This window comes from Belonocnema kinseyi, chromosome 10 (assembly GCF_010883055.1).
Source record: "Belonocnema kinseyi isolate 2016_QV_RU_SX_M_011 chromosome 10, B_treatae_v1, whole genome shotgun sequence".
NCBI classification, from domain to species: domain Eukaryota; kingdom Metazoa; phylum Arthropoda; class Insecta; order Hymenoptera; family Cynipidae; genus Belonocnema; species Belonocnema kinseyi.
In genome coordinates this window covers 87,466,726-87,475,409 of record NC_046666.1, presented here as the reverse complement: position 1 = coordinate 87,475,409, position 8,684 = coordinate 87,466,726, and the positions used below count along the sequence as shown (strand labels likewise).

Here is an 8,684-nt window from a genome sequence, read left to right as displayed (position 1 = left end):
CTAATCTCCGCAGACTCTATCTAATCCTCAAGAACAGACGGAAAATTTGAAGGAAAATGAAATAGAATCGAAGAATCCACAAAGGCAAAAGCCCAAAAAGAGCTAAAAATAATAAATCTATTAAAAATAAGAAATAGGTCAAAGATTCACTGTAATATTTCAAACGAATAAGGCTGATCAATACTACCATCGTACTATATGTATAAACTAATTTCAAAACAAGAAATACTCCATTTCGAAACATTTTTATTTAAAATTAAATAGCTAATTTTGTGCATTCAACGCAATTTTAATTGTTTTAATTAAAAAATTGTTCGGTCCTGAAAATGAACAAATTTTTCAAATGAACATTGAACTACAGTATTATGTATATTCTTATTTTCTGCCAAGACTATGCTTGCCTATAAGTTGAAGTGTAATTCTCATGTTTTGTTCTCTCTATTTAATTCTATGAAAGTTTTATAAAATAATTAATTGCTTATAAGTTCCAACACTTGTTACTAAAAAGTAATTCCTTCATGTACGTACTCAAATTCTTATTGCGAATTATTTATTTTGAACGCAAAAACTTCTGCAGTCTTAACGAAGGGAAAATTTTGATTATTATATTTTTAATCTTAAGCACTATAATATTACCATGTTGTTCCTCATCTTAGGCGTGAGAAATATCACTGTTGTCTAATTATAAAGTAATTTCACCCGTTAAATAAAAGTAATTAGTGTTGCGTTAGAAATACTTTTCAAGTGTCACGATTTTTCGAAGTATTTGACTGTCAATACAGCGACTGAAAAAGATTATTACTAGCCTGAAAATGAAGAAGACTGAATAATTAAATATGTGTGTTGTGAATATGTCATTACCCGGAAAAAATTTATGAGTAAAAAAGTCACGAACTTGTAGTTAGGTCTCGGATACGGGATAAAAAAATAAAACATTAAATCCTTAATTCTATGAAAAATGTATGAATAAATTTAGAACTTTTTTTACGAACAGTTCGAGTTTCCTACGAATAGTTCCTGAAAATTTTATACTTGAATATAAAAAGGGAAAATTTTTATTTGTGCGATTTAATTTATACTTATAAATTCGCACAACTCTGAGGATTTGAAACCTCGAACTCGACAGTTTCTAAACATAAACCATGAGTACGTAAACACGCGCAACCATCAAGGCTGAACAATGTAGGTATAATAAAAATTCTAGCCACGCATCCGACGAATTCAATACTACACATACGCGTGCTCATACGCACCGAACGGGTGGGTGAGAATTGGTGCAGGCCACGTACAAACGAACCTACGTCCAAGTTCCCAGATTTGTCGGGCAAGCTCGTGAGTGCTCTGTGAAACTTTTCCCATTCATTCATAATATTTTTGTAATTATTTACGGAAAAAAGTGAAGAGCGGTTTTAGATTTGTCATACCGAGTTCGTCAATTCTTTCTCAAAATTTGTAGATTATTTACGAAATTACATTAATGTCTATTGAATTTTTCTTATATCTGAGACCTAGCTACAAGTTCCTGAAAACTTGAATTTTGTTACTTGCGTAGTTTCTATCCGCTATCGCGAGTTGCGTGTTTTCTATTCCTCCTTACGAGTTGCGTAGATTCTATTTGTCAGCGCGAGTTACGTATATTCTATTCGTCACCGTGAGTTGCGTACTTTCTTTTAGGACCCATCGAATTGTCTGCAAGATTCAATATTCTGTAAAAACATAGAAAAATTTTTAATTGCATTAAATATAAAAATTGCAGACTCTACTATAGAATTCTAGAATTTTCTGATAATAAAAAAACATGTTTAATAGTATTGTAAACCACTTAAAAAATTCCAGAATATTCAAGACTTTAGGAAATTTAATAACATTTTTTCAAAAACCTGACGTGCTGAAATACTTTCCGTCGTTAGACTCGGATTCAGTGTATGAAAGATTGAGGGAAATGACTCTTCATTGTCAAACATCTAGAATAAGGTGCAACAATGTAGACCTGCATAGACCTCTTCACTCCAGTTTGCTATTCATTTTTTCGGCATAGAACAGCTATTTTGCAATATTTGTCTCATGACCTTATTTTGATCAATATTTATGGAGACTGCCTTAGTCAAGTATAACGTAGAATTATTTAAATAAAATCTTCCTCGTCAGGGTCTCTGACGCAAACTGTGTGGAGTGTGTGGAATAATCCACACCTGAGGCTAGAGACCAGGTGTGGTATTTCACACCAAGGATTTTGGAATTTTCTCTCGGGTTTTCCTAATGTGCTCCCTCGCGCCCTTCGTCTCTGATAAATTTCGTTACTGTTAGAAATATATGTAAATAAGGGTGATAGGTGGTATTCAGGATTCAACTGAATGCTTCAGAAGGAAAATGTTGTCTTTCCTTGGGTAGCATTTTATTATTGGGAGACGATATAGCTACATCAATTGATAATTGTATGCTTCCAAAATAAAAGGGAAGAAAATTAAGTGATTTCTTTCATCACCTGAGGATTTCATGTATTCCAAGTTTAGCACAGATTATTTGTTTTCCCTTGGGAAACGCATTTTTCGCCACGGGCGATTCTGCGCGCGCAGAATTAAGTCACGCTGCCCGAATCCTGGTATAAGCGGCGAGGTGGTCGTCAGTGATCCACCGTTCGTCGCTACAGCCTGTATTAACCGCGAGTGAGAATCAAGTTTGATTGTTTTCGTCGATTTTGGAATTAAAGAGTGTACTCATTTCCTTCTTCTTTCCACATAGTGTCCTACTATTTATCCAACTCTCAATTTTTTCTCGATTTCAAAATTTATTACGATTATTATATTATTTATATTATTATAGGCCTTTCATTTTTCTTAATGAAAAATACATTATTAGCTTAATTATTAATTTATTCTTTAAGTACTATTCTGTGGAGTTTAAAGTATTATTTAAATAACAAAACTTTCATTTTTGTGATATCTTTCTTTAAAAAAGTGCTCTATGAGCAATAATTTGGATTGATTGTATTAGGTTATTACAGTTTTTAAATTTATTACTGTAAGTTAAAATCTGTCACGAAAAATGTATACTGATTTGTAATTTGGTTTTACTGTTCGATTCATTTGATAGATGGCTGAATCAAACGAGTGCTGAACAGGCATGTGGACAGTGAAAATTGGACTTTAATGGCGGTAAGTTATCGTCAGGCAATGTTGATTAGAAATTAAACATTTTATAAACAATTTTTTAGAGACATAATACTTTTGTACTAGATGTTTTAAAATATTGACATCAATTTGAAAGTAATAAATGGTTTTAAAATATAAAGTGCAAACATATACACAATATACACATAAATAATGCCTCAATTAATTTAAATTAAATCATTTTATGAATAGATTTATAAATAAGAATTCATAGCTTTGTGTGCAACTTCGTTACAATATAAAATAGTATTTTTAATCTATATTCGAAATCTTTATATAGTGTATAAGGACTATATAAACAAATTTACAAAACAGTTGTAACCAAAAAATATTAATGGCTGAATGAAAATGGCTTGATTGAATATGTAAAGTATTTTTTCAGGGCTCTTTTTTAAAGACAGATTTTTCTCATTTTGTCTCGACGAAAAGGTGATAAAATGATCAAAACAGCGCACTATTGTATTGACACATTTCTTTTAGGAAATAGAATGTAAATGTAAATGCGATATGCAAACGAAAACGTTACTTTGAGTTCCCAGATCTCGCTGAAATTGATTTCCCTCGACTCTATCGTCTAGCCCTTTAGGAGGAGTATCCCAAAGATATTTTGAAACGCACTTTTGAATCAGTAAATAACATTAAATAATGCTCTTTTACGTCAAAATACACAGTGAGTAATGCTTTTCCGGTCGAATAAGCGATCAAAAGATTAATGATGCTGTGATTCAGGTAAATCTGTGGGTTTGTTGGCAATTCACGCGGAAATGGACGAGGATCTCAATTTACGAGGTAAGTATTTGTCCCCTTTTCAATTATAGACTTCAACGGTAATCTCATTTCTATGAGATGCAACATTATGTTTTTGGTGTCAAACAAAAACTTGTAACAATCTCTTTTATTTTGTCACATTACTTGCAATGAATGTATTTATCAAATTAAAAAATGTTAAGTATTGATTCTATTTTATTAAAACATAAAATAAAGGTAAACGCCCCAGGCAAAATATCAATCCTGCAGATTTCCCAATGAATGAAATTATATTTACTTTATCCAGTTAAATTAATTGGAATGGTCGATTGCCATATGAAGTGACGAGATGAAAGCAAAATATGATACAATTTTCAAGACATTGAAAAATTAATAATGTTAAAATATAATTTGATAAATGACAAAATTAATAACATTGAGACGAAATAATACACTACGAGCCGTTTCTTAAACACTGTTAACAATTTCTTTCGCAATTTTGCGAAACTTGTAGTGGCAGTTTGTTACAGTTACATGTTTCGTAAAAATCCGAAAAATAATAGTAATATATTTTTTTCAGTTAATTATGATTTCAATATATATGGGTTTTCAATAATTTAATTTCAAAATACATTGGAGATTTACAATCAACATTTTTTTCTACAAAATTTTTTTTTTGCGGTTTGCGTTCGAAAATAATCGGCACGTATTTTTTTATCAATGTGATACTCAAAAATCTCGAGATATGATTTTCCAAAATTTGGTATTCGGGAAAAATAATTGATTTTCAATCGCTCACTGTAAAAGAAGTTTTGAATTAAAAAAATTATTTTTGTACTTAAAATACGCATTTACCCACAAGTTTTGCAAAATAGTATAACATAACTTCTGTTGTGTTTTTTCATAACAATCTAGTGCATTTGTACAAACAAATTTGTTTATTTTGAAAGTCAAAGATTTTTTTCCGTTTTCTTACCTCAAACTTATTGTTCACGAATTTCAAATATGCGGGAAAAATTTGAGAATGGAGAAATTAAAACTCCTAATGTTACGAATTTTTTCATGCGACGTTGAAGTGTGCTCGCTAGGTCGCTCGCTGCAACGTGCGCGACAGATAATAAATATTCGTAACACTTGGAGTTTTCATTTCTTCATTCTAAAATTTTTTCTGCATATTTGAGAATCTTGAACAAAAATGTTGAGGTAAAAAAACGGACAAAAATATTCCAAGTTCAAAATAAATCAAATTGTTTATAAAAATGCAATATATTGTTATGAAAAAAAACACCAGGAGGTATGTTATACTATTTTAAAAAACTTGTGGGTGAATGCGTATTTTCAGTTTAAGCATAATTTTTCCATTCAAAACTTCTTTTAAGGTGAGCAATTCAAAACAAATGATTTTTCTCGATTAAAAAATTTTGAAAAATTATATCTCGAGATTTTTGAGTGCCACATGGAAATAAAAAAATACGGGTCAATTATTTACGAACACAAAACGCGAAAAAAATTTTGATTTTTAATCTCCCAGGCAATGACCCATATATTGTTTATGAATTACAATTTTAATTAACCGAAAACAATGTATCGCTTTTGGAATTTTACGTTACCGTCACTGAAATCAGCTGAATTACATATCTGGTCAAGAAGGGTCTCTTGTCACTTCGTGCTTATTCGTTCCTTATTTTGTCACAGAAACTATCAATGTTCACTTCAATGGTCACGATGTGCGTACGAATTCCTGACACGCGAGTCACTAACGATGAGATAACCGGAGATTTTGCACTCAAAAGTTACTTGCGAAGGGAATTAATATGTAGAAAGAACTTTAGAAAGCACGTGACCTATTCTTTGCTTGGACTGCGTCTTAGGCGAAAACGGCGGCGTCCTTCCAAAGGGTCCCAAAGGGATCCGAGTAATACCGAGTAATTTCGCAATTTCACGAAGTATTTTCGTAATTTTCTCCTCAACTTCGTAACTTTACGTAAAATTATTAAATTTACAAAAATTTTAACGTAATTCCGAATTCAGTAACAAACATTTGGAAAACTTCGTTACTTTTGCATCTGAAATGTTTCGTCAATTTCCGAACATTTTTAGAAGTGTACGAAGTCGACGCAGAAGGGAATTCGATTAGTCGACTACAAGCGTCAAACTATATGAATAAAAAGTACCTTCTACATTGGTAACGCCACATCACATTTACATCAATACAGGTTCTATATTTCAATTACGATTATATTTATTTTTTATAAAGAAATATTTCAAATCTTTTCCACCGACTGTCGAAAGACAATTTGTGTTTTACAATCATTTTATTGATGTATGTCTTATATTGGTATGATAAGTTTAAACAATAAAAGTATGATAACTTATGGAGAAGGAAAAATTGGCTAGCAAAGTAGACAAAAGTTATGAAATAAACCAATACTGTCGACGATACAAAATATTTATTTACAGAGTCTACAGATTAATCAAAATTTAAATATATAATCGCAAGTGGCAGTAAATGAAAGATATTCACAAACAGATAACGATCATCACGGATTCTAGTCAAAAATTGTCACGTTTGAAATGTACAGAGGCTCGGGGTGGCCTAGGCCCGGGGTGTCCCTTTGCTCGACCGGAATCTAACATCGAGTGTATTGTCACAAATCAAGAGCGATGCGATCATTAAAATCATTTATATTATATGTGACGTTTTGCTTTCGAAATAATATGATAATCTGCCACGCTGAAAGCAAATGTAAAATTTAAAGGGCACTATTTTTATACCACTAAAAACATTTCATTACACGTACTGGTAAATTACATGTATGGACGGAGGGGCTCTGCTCTCACTTAAAGTAGTGCAATACAATTTACAGGAAAATCTCGCGTACGATCTACTCGATCGATTTTCCTTCTAACACAAAAATTCGCCTACCAATAAGATGAAAGAACTTATTCACGAGCCTCCTAAATATAAACACAATACTTCGTTATAAGTTACAAATATAGATTCTAGTTGACATATAAGACTAATTGAAGGCTAAGCTTATGAAATTCAATTTTACAAAAAATTAAAATTTTATTTAAAAATTGATGATATATAGTAATTGTGCATAAAATTATCTCCTGTATTCATATGTAAATCAAAAATTGTAAACCAATGTGATTATAATATGAATTATCAGTGAAATATGCTTTGCTGATTCAGACCCGTGCCGAAATTTCCAGATCTTTTCCCGATTACCGATCAGGTCCGATTCGGTCTGACATGATCTGGCCCGGGTAGGGTTAATTTGCGTGGCATGGAGTCGTACCAGACCGTGTTGGCCCGGTTTCCTATTGCAACGCCACCTAGTAAGTGTTCAAGGAAATTGCGAATGGCGGTGTAGTTACTTCGAACAGTTGTTTTCGACAGGCACATTAGGAATATTTTTAACGTTTAAGGTTTTTGAAAATTATTATTTGAATTTAAAATAACAACAATTAAAAAAACAAGCATAATTCTCGATGAGATATTTTAGTTGAAAATATACATGGTATTTTCTTAAATTACAAAAATCTTCCGAAAAATCGAACTTTTAATTAAAAAAATTAAAGAGGAACTTTGAGATAAGTAAGCGCTGATTTAAATCCTACAAAATTTGTTTGGAAAATGCTATCATCTTCGAGGAAAATTTAGAGAAAATTTTTCTTCCGTTTAAGGCACACGTGTTTTTACATAAATTTTTCTATACATTTTTTGTAAGATTATTTTAATTTTCAAGTTAAACAATAATATTTTAACACTAAATATTAAACAAAAATTTATTCGATAAAAATATGTTATTATCGTAACTTTAATAAATAAATAATATTGATTAAGAAACAATTTTATATCGGGAATTTTATTAGTTTTGGAATTTTATTATTCGAGACAGAGAGAGTTTTACCGAATCGGGAATTTTTTTTTTGTATTTCAGGCGTCCCTGTAAAATTACAGAAAATTCGCTTTAATTATAATTTCGACACCTGAATCTTGTCGATGTTTTCCCTTGGCGCGGATCCAGAGAAGTGTCAGGGAGTGGGGAGCGTCACAACATTTTGCAGACATGTTGTGTTTATACATACATATGTACCATTTTACGATAAGTCACAAAATCCTGGGGGGGGGGGGGGGGGGGGGGGGGGCGAGCGCCTTTCACCACCATTGTGGATGCGCGCCTGATTTTTGTACAATATTTATTTTAAAAAATGTGTATAAAATTTTATTACTTGGGTCTTGGCGATTTTTTCCTTATGCATTTCAGTCACTGATAAACGGGGGTAAATCAAATAGGAATATCTCTCCAAAAATAAATTCAACGTGAAAAGGTAAAAAGTTTAAATTCAATGTATTCAGCTGCATTGATATTGAAGTACTGGGCAGTCTGATAAGTACCTGAAAATTCTAAGAGATGGCATTAGTATTCACTAATGTGAACCATTTTCGTCGAGCTTGATCCTTCAAATGACGCCTGTCAAAACTTCAGCCATTTATTTTTACGCATTTACAAGTTACAGCACTGAGAAGCGACTAACCTCCGAGTTTTTTTTAATATGGAAAAATCGGAGTTTCGAGGTTTTATCAAACACTACTATCTTCGCAAGAAAACGATATCCGAGACCAATGCCAAGCTGGATAAGTATTACCTGGATTCTGCACCGTCGATTGGAACGATTCATAAGTGGTTTACCGAGTTTCGTTGTGGCCATACGAGCACAGTTGATGCTGAACGATCTGGGCGCCCAAAAGAGGTC

At 32.0% G+C, this 8,684-nt stretch overlaps 1 protein-coding gene across 1 annotated transcript in view; it reads left to right on the top strand.

Annotated features, from left to right (window-relative positions):
* The first annotated feature begins 2,647 nt into the window (after positions 1 to 2,647).
* The window catches only part of LOC117182227 (calcium/calmodulin-dependent 3',5'-cyclic nucleotide phosphodiesterase 1-like), a 1,276,250-nt gene continuing 1,270,213 nt past the window's right edge, over positions 2,648 to 8,684 (top strand). The window contains exons 1-2 of the mRNA XM_033375310.1: positions 2,648 to 2,713; positions 3,094 to 3,155. The gene's annotated coding sequence lies outside the window, so the exon portion shown is untranslated. The remainder of the gene's footprint in view (positions 2,714 to 3,093; positions 3,156 to 8,684) is intronic.